The sequence below is a fragment of the Anser anser genome (genome assembly GCF_964211835.1).
Source record: "Anser anser genome assembly, chromosome: 10".
Taxonomy (NCBI): Eukaryota; Metazoa; Chordata; class Aves; order Anseriformes; family Anatidae; genus Anser; species Anser anser.
Genome location: NC_139730.1, coordinates 19,815,520 through 19,828,688, shown reverse-complemented (window position 1 = coordinate 19,828,688; position 13,169 = coordinate 19,815,520).

The window sequence follows — 13,169 nt, the reverse complement described above, 5'->3', positions numbered from 1 at the left end:
TTCTTTCACACCCAGCTCTCTTTCTGTCATTCACAACTCTGATTCCAGAGTGACCTATTACCATTTGTCTTTTATTCCTGCACACTTTAGGAATGGCATCTTTTATGTTGATATATGGATTTCTCTACCTTTTACATTCCTCTAAACCCTTAGGCAGCCTTCCCTACTCTTCACATGGAGTAGCAGCTCCTCAGTGCAGCTACCTTAGCCTCCTCACGCAGCCTCCCCGACGATGGGCAGGCACCCCTCTGCCAGACCCATGGCCAGCCCTGACAAAGGACAATGTTGATCAGATGCTGATCTTGCAGCGGGATGAGGTCAGGACTCACTTTTCTGCCTGTGGGCTGGGGACTGGCTTGGCCCCGCAGAGCTGTATGGGTATGCAGCAGTGCTAGCAGCTGGGGCCACCACTCTTGCTACAGGTGTCCTAAGGAAAGAAGCCCTGCCTGCTCTGCCCTCTCAGAAAGGAGAAAGGGGACTTGGGACAGCCTGGCCCCCTCTTCGAGCAGCCCTGACTCCACAGAAACATCTAAGGTGGTTTAAAGAAGGCTGCCGAACATGGGTGGATGCCATCCAGAGCTGCAGACCGTGGGGACGCTGGTGGACGAGGGAAGAGTCCTTTCACTTAAGTACAGATTTCAATCTAGGGCTGGGGCAAATGGAGGGTGGGAATGCATTAGGTAAGGTTACAAGTTTGTTTGACTCAGGTAATCAATAACTAAGCAAATAAGGCTATCCATGGAGAAAACATATTTACTCACTTGCAAAGGAATTGGGAGACACTTCCAATCCTTTGTATACAAATGTCTTTGGAGCTTACTGTCTGGTCTAAATAATGTTCTTTATATTAAATTATACACTGATAATCTCAGCATAGTAACCTATGGCAGCCTTCTCTGTGCTTAGTTAAAACGGAGCAGATAGTCCAAATAAATAAGCTAAACAGCACAGAGCACACTTCTGCACCTGCTCTCAGGTAGTATTTTCTGCACAGCTCGTTAGCTGTCTAGCAGTGCAAAATGTGGGTATTCTCCATTCCCATTACAGGTTTAATTGAGAGCTTATGACGCAGCACTACACAGTGAACATTTTCAACAGCCTTTCCCCATGGCTGCATGGGGTATATTTTTTGTCCTCACAAGATCTATTTCTTTGTACTTTTTTTTTTTTTTTGTACTTTTGATACACAGCTCTCCAAGGCTTAATATCTTCATGTCCCTTTTACAGAACAGGAAAATCAGTCAAAGACTAAGTAATCTGCCTAAGATCACAGAGGAAGGCTGTGGCAGCATCACACCGAGACCTGAGGTCTCCAGAATCCTATTAGTACACTCTAACCCCCAAACCATCCTGCCTTTCTTAAAAGCTTTACTATTACATCTAAGCATATAGAGACTCAGATGGAAACAAAACCAGAAGGCATAAACAAACTCAGCTTCTCAGTGACTGCTGATACTCTGAAACAATAGAAGAGCAAATATATCAAGTCGGGTCACTCTGATCCAAATTTAGGAAGAAAACTCTAGTGTAATCCAATTACATCTATTTTACAATTACTAGTTCATTAATCAGTGTACTAAAATATTCCTGAAAACATGTGAGTGCTCATTAATATATGGTGGTGCGTATTTCTCTTTTGTGAGTTACTTTGAATGTGGTCTGTGTCCATGATCTTATATGTAAAATCTGCTGCAAATAAGAATAACCCACTCTTAAAGATATTCACTCTTTCCCAGGCTGTGGAAAATCTGTCCATCACCAAAGACCTGATAAAAGGGCAAAAGCAAAGGTCACCGACACTACGACTTACATTGTCTTGCAGCAGAAATGGTTGTGGAAACACGTGAAGTTATTCTCTACCTTGTCATTACTGTCATGGGCAGACATTGCAAAAACTAACCACACTGTGCGGAAGGATTGTGGCAACGAAAAAGCAGAGCTCCTGCACGTTGGGAACTCGCCTATTCATTTTATAGATAGATTGAAAAAAAACAAACATATGTGAGCTGTTTAGCAATGTTGCAGACACCTTATTTGAACTCTCCACCTTCCTGATTCACGGGCTCAGGCCATTTTTTTCTGTCGGTCAGTCAGTTCAGCAGAGGCAGTTCAGTAAAATGACTTTATCTCACCTGCAATCCCCGCTATCGGTGGAGCCAGGAGGATGCAGAGGATTTCAGTGTGGGTGGCAGCGGGAAGTTAAGTAAAGAATAGGAGGGAATAAAAAGGCATAATAAAAAGATAAAAGAGCCTTTGGGGAAGCTCACAACACATTTGCTTGAGTACCTCTGGAAAACTTCCTGCCACTTCCAAGTGCCCAGAATAGTAGTTAAAGTCCGAAGTCCAACCAAGGCATTTCACAGTGTAATCAAGTAGTGACCTTAGAATATATTTAGTTAAGAGACTGTTTGCTTTATATACGCCTGCTATGCTATCTTATTTATCATGCCCAGAAGGCTCTGCATGACTTACTACCTACCTATCATCATAATTCATCCTCTGTTGAGGTGACTATCATGAAAAAAAAGAAAGATTCCCTGAACAAAGCAGCTTGTCACCACCAGGTACCTGGTCTGGGTGGCACTTGCAGGAGCTGGGGCTGTTACACTGGCTGTGAGCCAAGCACTGCAGTCCTGTTATTCTGCACACTAAAGGAGAAAGCACGTCTCGTGCTTTATATGTTTCATGTTTGAGGCTGATCTTACATTTAGGGAAGTAAAGAAAATTGAAGCTTGAGCTTCTTTAGATCATAAAATGAATTGTATTGTGTTTCAGGGAATAATCTTTTTGTGTGACTAATATGTGCGCATTTGACTGTTCTTTGGAATTGAAAACAGGGCATGGAGATGTTATTGTACTGCTAAGTGCAGTAAGAGCTGCAGAGTAAGTAGCTAAATACCCTGAGGAAAGCAAACACACAGCTAATTACACAGAGCAACTGCTCTACTATGAGGATTTACTGGGGCAAACAGTTAAAACCAGGAGTATATGACAGTGAGCGGCTTGATCAGCTTCGAATGCATCTAATCCTGTAACATTTACCTAAAAGAGCAATTCTGTCTTATGAACAGTGCCTCATCAACTTAACTGGGAACACAGAGGGAAATTAGAAATGCTGGGTTGAATAAGGGTTTGTTTGTGGGAGTAATGTGTTGCCTGTGAAAAGACCAAAGCACTGGGTAAATAGTCTCAGTCTTTTTTTCTATATGGTAGTTTACCATCCTGCATTTGTTTCAAGGTTTACCAGCGGTTTGAATTAAATCCATCCAAACGAAGACTTGATATTCAAGGCTGCCCCTCGGCGAAGTGGGGTTTTGCATTCATTAATATTGCCTTGGGATGAAGGAAGGAACAGAAGAGCCCTGATTGACCTTGGACATTTATAAAGGTAATCTAATTTGTGCTCGTTTGCTACTTTTTCATTAAAGCCACTCCTGGAATGTTTCTTATCATGAGTTGTGCTTCCCTTGAGAAAAGTTTTAACAAATAGACCAAGCCCAGCACAGAGCTGGCCCAGCAACTGCACTCTTTAACACGATGTGGAAACGCATATTTGAAGACATCTGCAATCTGATCTGCAAAATTAGGAAGTGCTGTAAAAGCCACTGTTGTAGTTTACAGCTTGCTGAAGGTGAAGTCAAAAGTAGGAAAGCCTATGGACAAACAAGTCAACCTGTAGCCAGAGCATGGCTTATATTGCATTCACATGCAACTGACTATGGCCCATGGAGGACTGAATGAACCTGCTCTGCTTGCAGAGGTGAGCTGCCCTTTTTGCAGCTGGCACGTATTAACAGCCGCTGTCAGCTCGTGTGCACACAGAGGGAACAGTGGTAAATCTGGTCCTTAGCATGAAGATTTCTCACAGCCATACGGTTCAAGACATAATTCCAGAAAGCCCCTCTCCAAGAAACAGCTGAGGCTAACAACAAAAAGAAATGGTGCGGTTCTCAGAAACATTACTAGTACTGGGCAGGAACTTTCTTTGTTTCCCTGACTTGAAAAAAGTATATTTGTTATACCACAGATTAACTACATCCATTTGGGGAAGAGATGGTCTTGAATCATTGTTTTATCTTAGAAACCAGAGGTGATGTTTTACACGGTCTGTTTACAACCTCAGGGGTTAGTGAAAATGAAACCAAACTAAGAAAATGCAGACCATTGACCAGAATAAGACCTGCCAACATTTCCTTCTTTAATCTCTTAACCAAACAATACGACACATGACAGTGCAACGGTGAGGATGTTTCACAGCCTGTTGAGAATGCCAATTTTGGGTCAAAAATAACAAAAAAGAGAATATTTTGCTTATCTGATTTACATATCGCATGTCAAATAAGCCATGCAAGGTACCATGCTTCAAAACGGACTTATTTTTTAAGAAATGTAGATTAATAATCCTCCTTGCTTAAAAAATGAGCTTCAATATTTGTGCGAATCGTAGAGTGAAAAAAATCAATGTGCTATCGACTGCTGGGGATGATCACATTCATTTTGCCCTTTGTGGTTGGTGAAATCCATGCTGCAATTACAGAGACAGGCTGGCAGCAAAGAGCCTCAGTTGGGCTTTCAGCTCCACATTAATCCAAAACTCACCATTTTAATGCAGATATAGATTGCCACAAGTCAATAGCTGACTACTTGAATTGTGAAGTAGCAGTTCCATGCTATATTGGCAGTGCTGGCTGTTACAGTATCTTCAAGTATTTTGAGATTTCAAAGCGTTACTCCATGGAAGTGAAGAGCGTAACTGACACCACATTGGAAGAGGACTGCAGTGTTTATGCTATTACCATAAACATGGGAGTCTAGAATAAACATAGAATACTTTGAATTCTTGAAGTAGATCAGAAGTAGACTTTTCATGGGATACAATACGTATGTACCTTAGCTCATGTTTTAATGCCCTAATGCGTTATCTCATAAAGTGTCCCCGTGCTGAATTTTTATAATATAGCTCCCATTTCTCTCATTTCCACTGTTCCAGGCACAGATGACTTCACCAAAGTCAGAGGAATTGCTCTGCATTTATAATCTGGCAAGTGAGGTCAGAATTTGGCTTTGAGCAGTAATTTCCTTTTCAGCAATCAGTTTGTAAGGAAGAACTGAATTCTGCCACTAAATTTGTGTGAAGAATTGGAGGATCTACTGAACGGTCAGCATCTCTCCTATAGCATATTAGATGCAGGGTGCCCTCAGAACTCTATTTTATGTACAATAACTATATCCTTGCATACCTTTATGATATTCTCTCTAACACCACTAACTGGCATCCTCATGAAATGGTGAAATGTGTGCAAACAGATCATGGAGGCAGAATGTTACAGCTGTCACTGATGGTGCATGAAGCAAGCTCCACTCAAAACCTGCTGAGCCCCACGGCAATGCTCCCACTGCCTGCGCTGAGCTCTGTACGTGTGAAGGCAGGCAGCTTCACTGCATGGGCAAGCCCCAAACCTGTGCTCAGGAGGAGCTGGATGCAGCTGCCCGGCTGCTGGTGTGCCAGGGTTAGCGCTCGGCAGCGTGGAGGCTGTGCCATGCCGTGCCGTGCTGTGCTGGGATGTCAGGCTCTGCCTCGTGTGTGCTGCAGCGAGTCTGCACGTCCAGGAGCCACCGGGCAATTTGACTGGGGCTATCTTTCCTGTTAATTTCAGAACTGATCAAATATTGACATGTTTTCCAGCTGCCACGTGACGGTGGGTTTCAGGGATGCACCCTTTCAGGTCTGACGGCGGTAGCCTTTACCTCCTCCACGCTCGTGCCCCTTTTGTGTGCTAGAGGCAGGGACGAGAAAGGAGCCTGCTGGGGTGGAGCAGCAAACTCAGCTGTGCCAGAAGTGCACAGTCACTTTTGTCACCGCAGCAACCCACAAACTCAGGGAGATCTGTCAGCGCATGTAATGCAACCAACAAAAAATAATAAAACAGGTAACATATAGGGAGTAGGCCAAGATATTTTGCTGCAAGATCAGATGTCTACAATCAAAAGAAGCCATTTTCCTTTGTTCATGTCTTGAATATAGACTTATTTGATGTTGGTAAGCCTTCATGTGGTTTTAGACTCCTAATGATGAGTCCTGTGCAGACTGTGCACCTATAAGGCTTTGTAGAGGATTTATAAAAGAAAGAGGATTCACCGTGGTGTTACATATTGGTATTCTGTGTAGCTTTCCTTAGCATGCTTAATACACCTTAACAGTCTACCTTAAAAACATCATGAGATTGGAGCAAAGATCTTAACTTTGCCTGCAGAAAAAAATAATGGTTCTTGCTGCTGACCTGAAGCTGATGGGTTCTTGTGTCTGAAAGTCTCATTAAATTCAAAATTTGATATAGTGTGGAAATGAAGACTTAAGTATCTGTTATAAACAGAGCCCCATTATGTTTGGAAAAAAACATCCACAGGTTTGCAGGTTTTTGGTTGCTTACAAAAATAGAAGTGAGGTTTGAAATGTTTTGCATATGATTTCCTGAGCCAAATGCAAGGTTACCTAAATGATTACAGTTTATCTCAATTATATAGATAAGGTAACAGACATTTTATTAGTAGCAAGAATCAGTGGAGCTGTGACGTGGGTCTCTCTGAACTTAGTGGGAGAGAAGGATGCTCATTTACATGAACAGGCTAAGGGGCTTCCACAGGAAGGCTTTCATTAGCTGAGACTGTGCGGGGTCCTGTCCTGGTGAAGCTGCTGTGATTTAACACGCCAGGTAGAGAGAGCTCACAGCCACAACCATTCGACACCTATTAGCATATTAATAAGTAAATGGAAAAAGTACTTCAAAACAACACAAAGAGTTTTTCACCTTGACCTTGCTACCTGAATAGTTTTCATTAATTATTAGGAACTGGCCTTATAATGAAGTGCATAATGATAGCCGTTATGCTGAGACCATAAATTTAGACCCTGTTTTTACAGCCTGCAAAAAAAACCTGGAGACAAAGCCTGTCCCAAGAAGCTCCAAATCTTAACAGAAAGCGCAGACAAAAAGAAGAGGGTGCTGAATGCACAAGTGAACGACATCCCAGCACCCACGGGCGGTCACCCCCCAGGTCTCAGGGAAGCCATGAGGCCAGCTGCGAGGGCACACCCAGACTAGGGGGCACAGCGTGCTGTGGGGAGGGAGCTGCACCGGGGTCACCACTCACGGAGTGGCAAAGCAGCAGTGACAGCAGGGCGACCTGTACAGGGCAGAGAATACCCACACTGAGTGAGCGTGGGGTTAGCCTGCTCCGGCCCCTTGGGCCTCTGGCTGGCTCCTCTCTGTGTGTTTTGTTGCTTTCCCAGGACTGTTTTGCAGATGTTGCTCTGGTTTCCCCCACACAGCCGGGTGCTCTCCCTGCTGTGGAGGCGCAGACGCTGCTGGCTTGGCTCTGGCCTGTTCCCCAGCCTGCCCAGAAAGCCCCAGCAGGGCAGCCACGCAGCTTCCGCGGTGAGCTCTCCCCTCCTTTCCCCCTGGTTGCATTGCTTCAGCTGGGATGCTCTCAGACCTTCCAGCTTCAGGCCGATTCTAAGACACTGAAACTTTCTACTCCAAGAAAGTTAATTTCGAGCAGTTCAGGAGAAGTAAGAGTGCCTTTAACAACCTCCACCTGGAATAAGAAAACGTAATAAATTCTTCATGTTTACTGCGTTTACACAAGGCCCCAGACTATGGATTACCTTTTTATTACTCCTTGTTGTAAGTTTTTTTTTCCCCTCTATTATTAGTTTTTTTAACAAAACAGTGGCAAGAGGAGAAAATTGTTATCTTCCCTGTGGACATTTACAGGCTTTTGAATGAAAGTTTGGTTACAGATGTGTACTCTATGGAAGCATGAAATAGTTTTCCCTTACAGAGCTGGTCTGCCCCATATCTCAACAGAAAAACTTTCTGAATAATCCAGCAATACCTATCTGACAGCATTAGATAAATGGCAGATGGTATTGAAATATCTGCTTCACTGCTGAAAAAAAAAAAAAAACGGAAAAAATGGACACACAAACACATATTCCTACAGAGGCGGCCCTGTGTGCACTTTTTCATAGACAAAAAACCCAGGCAGTGGCTTTTTATTCACTCCTTTTAGCTGCAAAAATCTATTCTCTTTCCAGCAGCGAGTGGAATTTTCCAGTGCTGCTTAATGTTGAAATAATGAACTTTGGCAAATCTAAATCAACTTAGAGCAAACTACAAATATGAGAACCGGTAGCTTAGGGGGCAGTGTGTGTCATTTCATCCTTGGAGCCGAGCCATCTCTAGACCACTGAGTACAGTGGGATAAATCCTGCTGTACCCAAGGGTCATAATCCAGTTCCTCTCCTTCCCCCACTTGGTAGCACCGTTTGGCGTCCTGCACCTTCCCGTGTTGCTGCTACAATGCTGAAGGTATTGGTCTTCTCTGGGGCAAAGATACAATATTTTCTAAAACTAATACAACTAATTAACATGTATACTGTCTGCATTTCAAGAAAACATGGATTTAAGGAAAGGTCCAGCACAGACTGATCACAAAAGAGGATGATTTTCCTCTCTGTTTGGTGTGCCTTTGAGATCATTACGAAGAACACACAGAAGGACGCAGCATGGCACGGGCCCACGAAGCTGCCCAGCTCTTTTCAGGGAGAAGGCAACTGACAGGCAGCCAGCCGAGCATTTCAAAGATGGAAATAAAATCAGTCATGGAAAAGCAGAGTGAAGGGAGGGAAACTACAGCAATCCTTTATCACTGTTTTAAAAAGCAAACGAATAGGGAGCTTAGTTCACGCAGTCTGCACGTTGCTGCACAAGCAAGAGGAGGTACAAGAGGAGGTACAAGAGGGCATCGTGCTGTGGACTGGCAAACCAGTTCTTTGTGCCACATCAGGCATTTTGGAAGCTGAGAAATTAGGCTTTAAACTTCCTACCAATATTTCTCATTCCAATGGATATTTCCATCTAAGCATATGGATCAGCAAAATTTACCAACCAAATGCACAATAAAAAAGTCTTAAATGCATTAAAAGCAATTGCCTGAGGTTTTAAATAGAGTGAACTTGTAACAGGTGCCAAAATCTATCACTCAGCTGAAAAAAAAAAAAAAAAACCCTCCAGAAATTCATTGGCGTACTTTCTGGTTTGTATCAGAAGAGGTGACACCTTGCTCTGCAGTACCTTACTCCCCAGGAGTATCGGTGGATCTTCTTGGGGAACGCAGTGACAGCGACAGCAGGAGTAGAGGGAACAGACACCTGTATGGACCCTTCTCTTGCTATGTTTGATTGTCCTTTAACTTCAGTGATCCAGCCCTGTTATTCAGCAAATGTCACAACATGTCCAGGCTGAGTTCTAGCACCCAAACTATGCGGCCATGTTTTTAGGCTCAATGGCACATGATGATCATGAAGATGGAAGACAGTTGATGTGGTTAGCAGCTGGAAGGGCTGCAGAAAGGATTCCTGCATGGAGGTGAACTTGCAAGTAACAAATTCAATTAATACATCCTTTTAATTTAAACTTGAGTCCGGCCAATGCAAAAGACTGGATAGTACAAAGAGCACAGCATCAATCTCAAAGGTTAATCCTCATCTAAGTAATGCATATATTGAAATCTAGGTGCTTTTTACTATTTTGTCTAAAACTAATATTTCCAGAGTCGATTGACCCACATTTTTATCAGTACCCATCACCAAGTTCTTCAAAGACATCACTACAGCATTAGAATACACCCCATGCACTGACTGCCCATAAAATTCCTATGTCAAATGTGACATTTTATTATTCACTTAAAAGCACTTAGTGGCCCCAGCCCTGTACACCTGACAGAATCGCTGTCCCCGTTTGCCCTCAGCCCCTCACCATGCTCAGGACTGGCAGCTGGCTGGAGGCCATCTCCAGTCGGAGGGGAAGAGCATACAGTAACAAATTCTTGTGTTTATGCCCGCTCATAAGTCTTTGACTAAGCAATTTAAAACTGTGGGTATTTACCACTGTTTGTTATTTAGGCATAGTGAAATGGGTCTAGGTAGCATGGTCTGGCTCTAGAGCTGAATTTCTCTGGAGCCTGGAAGATGTAGATTCAAGGTCTGATTTCAAGTCACCCACAAACCAGTAGTCACAAACAAAGCAGAAAGCTCAGGGACACAAATTTATGCCCTTTTCTTTGCTCCCAGGCAACAGGATACAAGGTAGAGAATACATGAATACCCTCCCAGCATGAAACCTTGTACATGGACATAGCTATTGCTCTCAGCCATCTCCTGCATCCTGACCTCTGAAGGAGTGGAAATGAAGGGGCTGCTAGTCACCGGCCCAGACAGCAGAAGCTGTTTCAGCACTCACCTGTGCTCCTACAGAGCACAGAAACATCACAAAACCTGGTCCCGAACTTGCAGAGCTCTTCCTTTTGCTGGCAGACCCAGCCCTACCATGAGACAGGAGCAGTGCAAGGCACTGCCAAACCAAGTCATTCCCAGGTCTGCATAAGCAATGGAAATTAAAATGGTAAAGGCATCTGTTGTCTGTATAAACTGCCCAAGCACAGAGCAGCTAAATTTTGAAAACCAAGCATCATGTTTTAACAAAACACTGCTCTTCCAACAAAGTAAAAGCCAATTCTAATTTTAAATAAATTGCAGCCCTCAAATGATTGCACTTTCAATGTTATGTCTTAACACTTCAGAAATAAAAGGTAGAAGCTATTTTACTTATCAGTCCACAAACAACCTCATCATCTGTAGAGAATTGTTAAGTGGGAAAACTTCTTTCTCCAGTATTAGGAAGATCCACACTTTACAATACAATTACACTTTACAATACAATTATTACAAATCTTAAAAAGAAGCCCTGGTTAAAAAAGATTCCAGCATCACAATACTCCTAGTTCAATTGCTACTGAGCCTCCTAATGTGATGATAAGTAGCTCAATTAGGTAAAGTTTTTTGCTTCTTAAATGAGGTGTGATGGAAGTGCAGAGATAAATAACATTTCTAACTGAGAATATAAAATGAGTTAAATACATCTGCACTGGAACTCAACATGAAATAGTTGTCCCACCTTATGGACATTTTCAATATGTCAGATACTATTTGCATTCTAAATGTGAATGAAAAGACAAACACTTTTTGAACCAAAAACTTCAGAAAAAAATCAGTTAATGTCAGAGTATTTTGCTTTGTTATGTTCAAAACTCTGTCATTTTACTTTTACACTTTGACTTATCTTTGGTATATATTACATTTCCAAACAAAATGTAATGAAACTGAGCTTTTGGGAAATTATGCAAAATTCTGTGCAAAGAAAGTGCAACTTTTCAAAGTGTTTTATACGTTAAAGGTAGCCTGTTGCAGCAAATTATTTCACACTTGACAAATCCACACATTTTGGAAAGAATAGATTTTGTCAAGTTATTTTCTCTCAACTCTCTCTGATATCAATATGTCAAGTCTGTGAAACATCAGACCGTGTGAAGCTATTACAAATACTGCATGTGTAAATAAGTATCTCCATCTAAATTACTTCATACTTTTTCACACAAGAAATATAAATGCAACAATAGATCAATCTGACTGTAAATATCTAAATATGTTCTTTAAAAGCCAAAGGAATGTCAGATACGATTTATTTTCAGCCAGTGCAAACTGAGACATTAAGTGGCAATTCTACTTCCATTAGCTAAATCTGGCAAATATGCAACTGTTTAAAGGCATTGTCAATAGCCATTGCACAATTAAGTATTTGTACTGATGCCTTATTAAATTACCCTTTTCAAGTAGGCATAATAAACTAGGAGTTCACTGTACAGATTTTCATGGTGAAAGTCCAGATCACTGGAAAATTTATTTAAAGAGAATGCAGTCCACTGAGTAATGAAGTAAATGTCAAATGGTTTTGGGCAAATAAACCTGAGTTGCCTTAAAACTTTTTGGCAAATAGAGCTGAAGAAGACATTGGTAATAAAAAGCCTTCGGCGTAATGGTTTTGATTTCCTGAGTTCCCAAATAGACTTTCAAATGCAATGCATCTCCAGCAGCAAAACCTACTTGGTGTGGCATGGAGATCAATACCACGGGCAGTCCAAAATGGCATGACAGAGCTCGCACCTCTGTTGGCTTAGCCATAGCTGATGCTATGGGGACCTCGAAAGAGCCCCAGGAGCTGCAGGAAGAGGTGGCTGTCAGGAGCACATGCCCTGCTGCCAGTTACCCAGCTCAGGGTACCATGTGGGAAGGAAGTAAAGTAAAATTGTTTTGCTCCAGTGAATTACTACTTCCCAGTGGCAAGGTACACCTTTGAAGTTCAATGTCTCTTAGGATGGGCTGTCCTTGTGGTCTCAAGGTTGCTTTCCCTCCCCTGACCAGCTGCAGTGCTGTAGGAAAGGCAATCCCCATCCGTGGTGCAGGGCAAAGACATGAGAAGCCTCAGCACAGAGCAAACGCCCCACACCAGGAGGCTGCCGGTGAGCCCCTTGTGCTGGCTGTCAGGCTGATGGCCGATGCAACCATGTCTGGACTCCATGGGTACATCACTCTGTCCCTCGGTTGCCTACATGGCACATCAGCACCTCCGCTGTGCTTTTTTTCCCCCAAGGATTTTGTCCTGCTTGCTCTTCCACATGAGGAGCAGTGGTTTAACCCACGTGCTAAATTTTTGAAGACTCTTGCAATATTTCTTTTTTAGCATTGTCTGCTGCCACAAGGTATGGAGATTTACCATCAGAGCCTTATCCTCGTGCCAATTTGCCACTGCTGAAACGAAAGAGCGATGGCCACAGAATGACAAGATGTTTCCCGTTGGTAAATTGGGATTTTGCCTTTCCAGACAGGTGCCGGACTGGGCTGCCAGTTTCTTTATACGCAGCGCAAACGAGCCAGGCATGCATCCTCCCAGGCTGCAGCTGTGTGCTGGGCTGCAAGTGACCTCAAAGGAAGACAGGCATCGACATTTGCTAGCAGATTTTGGGTTGTTGCAACACAAAAGATTCATCTTAAATGCAACATCAAACCACTTCCAACATCCATCATTTCCTCTGATATATCATATAATTTTTAAATATTTTCTCACTGAATGTACAAAGAGTTTCTTCTCTAAATGGCTTTATTCTGTTGTTAGCCTCAGCCTGATGCTTTTAAGAATGGCAAAGTTGCCACATCCAAACTGCTATACACAGGGTTGTGAATTTATTCTTTTAAATTATGGTTTAGTATA